Genomic DNA, 4,345 nt, shown 5'->3' with positions numbered 1-4,345 from the left:
TATACTTTTACAAAAAAATATTTAAAATTGAAAAATAATAAAATACATAAATAGTAAAACCTTGTCAATATGTGAGCGTCGATAAGCACTATACATGTTGTAGCAAGTGGCACTTGAAATCTGTATTTTCATAGAAGTACATAGGATTTAGTAATCTAGAAGAAACAAATAATAATTTTAAGGAATACAAGTGCACAACAAGAAAATTAGTGATGGCTTTTCCCGGTTAATTTTTCAACCATCAAGGACCATACCTCACAAAATTTTTGTATTTGTTCAATTTTCCCTACTTTAAAGCAAAAGCACAAGGTACATATCCATTAATAATTTATGTATTAAATCTATCACAGCGTCACCAAGAGCTCAATCGTTGAGGCATACCAACACAAGTACCATAGAAGCACCCACAATCAGGCCCTCAATTCCTCATTTTACAATCTACGCTTTACTGCTCCTCAATGCATTGCTCATACATTAATAGAAATTGTTTCACTTTACACGTGATTGCTTGTATGGATGTTGCTAAACATACATGCAAATCAAAATGTATCGAAAACCAATTTACACATTTCAATTCCCAATTGATGTGATTTTCTCTTAACGGGTGATTTTTTAAGAGCTTGATAACTTTTTTTTTAAAAAAAACGCATAAAATTTGCAAAATCTCATCGGTTCTTTATTTGAAACGTTAGATTGGTCCATGACATTTACTTTTTGAAGATAATTTCATTTAAATGTTGACCGCGGCTGCGTCTTAGGTGGTCCATTCGGAAAGTCCAATTTTGGGCAACTTTTTCGAGCATTTCGGCCGGAATAGCCCGAATTTCTTCGGAAATGTTGTCTTCCAAAGCTGGAATAGTTGCTGGCTTATTTCTGTAGACTTTAGACTTGACGTAGCCCCACAAAAAATAGTCTAAAGGCGTCAAATCGCATGATCTTGGTGGCCAACTTACCGGTCCATTTCTTGAGATGAATTGTTCTCCGAAGTTTTCCCTCAAAATGGCCATAGAATCGCGAGCTGTGTGGCATGTAGCGCCATCTTGTTGAAACCACATGTCAACCAAGTTCAGTTCTTCCATTTTTGGCAACAAAAAGTTTGTTAGCATCGAACGATAGCGATCGCCATTCACCGTAACGTTGCGTCCAACAGCATCTTTGAAAAAATACGGTCCAATGATTCCACCAGCGTACAAACCACACCAAACAGTGCATTTTTCGGGATGCATGGGCAGTTCTTGAACGGCTTCTGGTTGCTCTTCACTCCAAATGCGGCAATTTTGCTTATTTACGAAGCCATTCAACCAGAAATGAGCCTCATCGCTGAACAAAATTTGTCGATAAAAAAGCGGATTTTCTGCCAACTGATTTTGGTAATAAAATTCAATGATTTGCAAGCGTTGCTCGTTAGTAAGTCTATTCATGATGAAATGTCAAAGCATACTGAGCATCTTTCTCTTTGACACCATGTCTGAAATCCCACGTGATCTGTCAAATACTAATGCATGAAAATCCTAACCTCAAAAAAATCACCCGTTACAACCGTTACAATGAATTTCACTTAAGTGCTACTAAGACGATATCATACGTACATACGTTCATTAGCGTGCATCACACTTCATACAAAAAAGAAGGTACATGTTGCTTTTCCACCAGAAATATAAGATGTATAATATTATAAGGCTTTTAGAAAAATATTTGAAAATGTCTACAAAAATTGACTATTCAGAAATAAAATTAGTTTTTAAAGATAGTTTTTCTAAAAAAAGTATCTTCAAATAATAGAAGAGTTTAAGCTTAAAAGGCCTGTATAGAAATGTTACAAAATTTGTTCGAAATCTTAATAGTTTCCCATTTTTTTCCGGAATTCTTAAAATAAACAAAATTGTATAAAACCGCAACTTTTTTTTTGTGATGCACACTAATGTAACCGTTGTTGTTACACATCCATCGTTATAAGATCACAACAATTGGCGCTTGAGTAAATATTTTGCACAGCGTAGCTAAGGTGGTTAACCGGGATTGATTGGGAAACTTTGTTGCTCTTAACTTGAAAGTTAAAACGCTTAAATAATGTTTTCGATATTATCAATTTAATGCCACAGCAGCCATCACAACAGTAGCAGTCGAATCATTCAAACAATTTTACTTACTAGTTCATGGCACAGACTGTGCTTATGTACATAAATATGTATGTATTCATTCATCTAAATTAGAGGTTATAGCTGCATAGTTCTACAAAGAAGTGTGCCACTATGCCTAAAATCCCAGAATTTAAAATTTGTCAAACTTATAAAACACTTTCTGAGAAAAATTATTCCCATAAAAATAAAAAAACACCCAAAACAAAGAAAAATCATTTTTGGGAAACATTATTTTGAGAGGAAAATATTTATTTTGGGTAAAGAAAATTTTTTTTGTAGATATATAATATATTTTTTAATTTAGCTTAGATTTAATATGTATTTACGTAATTAATTTTTTTAGGTTAAAGAATAAAATAAAGGCTTTAAGGTTTTGAGAATAAGTAGTAATTTTTAAAGAAAAAAGTACATTTTAGAAAAAATTTTTACCAAAATGATATACATATAAACAAAATATTTTTGGTTAATAAATATTTTTTGGAATGAATATTTTTTTCGGGAAAACATACTTTTTGAGAAAAAATTCTTTTCTTGATGACAAATAATTTTTTCGAATGAAACAATTTTTTTTTTTAGAAAAAAAATTTTTTGGCAATTTTGGATTAAAAATTTTTTTGGAGAAAACACATTTCTTATCAATATTTAAAAAAATAAACTTACTAAAAATTAAAAAAATTAAAAAAAAATGTTAGTGGAAAAATTATGGAATTGCCCCATTTTCGCCTACATGTTTTTTATACAATTAAAAAAATATATTTATGGATAAAACATTTTTTTTTTAGGAATAATGTGAATGAAAACTTTACGTAGGCGTTTGTTTTTAACCGACTTCCAAAAAAGGAGGAGGTTATCAGTTCGTCGGAATTTTTTTTTTTCTTTATGTATGTTACCGCATAACTTTGGACCACGTCAACCGATTTCGATAATTCTTTTTGCATCGGAAAGGTAGTGTCTCAGAGGTGGTCCCATACTAATCTGGTTAAGATCCGATCAGTGGGAATGAGATATATATATATATATTTTTTTTATATGAGAGTTGAAGTCGGTTTTTTTTTGCTAAAAATTACTTGTTGTTTATTTCTTTTGATATCAGAATTTACAATTCAAACCATAATTTTGTTTTAAATAGGTTTAAGATCCTTAAAGGGTTAAAATACCTTATTTAGTTGATTTGATTTGTAGTTTTATTCCTTGATTTATCAAATTGCATTTTTTTTAATTTGATTCAATTTTTCGATTTTATACATGTCCGGTACTCCGACATTCAGTTGGGTCCGGGATAATAGTCAACGGCCCTGTTTGTATGCTGTTCCATGCTACTCATCCATTTGTGTGAACTGCAAATGAATTTCCCACTTAATTACTCCGATTGGACACCTTATTTCTCGGCTTTGCATTCATCAAGGTATGCTCCAGCCTTAGCAAATTCATTGGCCCTTTAAATACCGTACATATACTTATGGTCAGATACCCAGGAATAGTACAACTTTTTTAAGCATATTTTAAATATACTCAAATTTATCAACAAAATAGTAGTAACTATTATATCAATTTAATTATCTAGTATAAGCATATTTTCTGTTTAAAAAATTTCAAGAAACACACTTTGCATGTATGTATGGGTTAAAAATGTTACAATTCACGTTAAAGTGGTAAAAGGAGTGTAGGTATCGCTTTGAGAAACGAAACTTTACTTCAACTTGAAAGAAAGCGCCAAATCTTTCTTTTCGAAGTCAATGAAATGAATGCTTTCCCTTAATATCTAGTATGCGTTTGGTATAAATTCGCAGCATGACTCTGAGTAGAATTTTGGCTGATTGCTTGGCTGACGCACAAAACCCCATTGACGTATATTTATACCCGCCTATCTTTCCTCTCATCTTGACTTTCATGCTACTCGAGCTAGCACTTTTAAGCAAAACTGCAATTACTTTCTTTTTTTAGTTCACGAAATTTTCTTTGTTTTTTTTTTGCCTTGCCATCCACAAAAACCTTCACTTTAAATGCTGTCTTCGCCAAACCGCAGTATTCGTACACCAACTGAGTGGAATTCTCAACACGATAACATGCGGCAGAACTCTCAGTTGCAGCAAAAACTGAAAGCTTTGCGGTAGTTGCATCGTCCGTATAGGCACACACGCCGCGTATATAATGCACTAGTGACACTGCAAAAAATGGGACTAATCCGGGATGACTCCGGGAGC

Source organism: Rhagoletis pomonella, unplaced genomic scaffold (assembly GCF_013731165.1).
Source record: "Rhagoletis pomonella isolate Grant_MI unplaced genomic scaffold, Rhpom_1.0 Rhpom_scaffold_00002, whole genome shotgun sequence".
In the NCBI taxonomy this organism is placed as follows: domain Eukaryota; kingdom Metazoa; phylum Arthropoda; class Insecta; order Diptera; family Tephritidae; genus Rhagoletis; species Rhagoletis pomonella.
Note: the sequence above shows the minus strand (reverse complement) of the source record.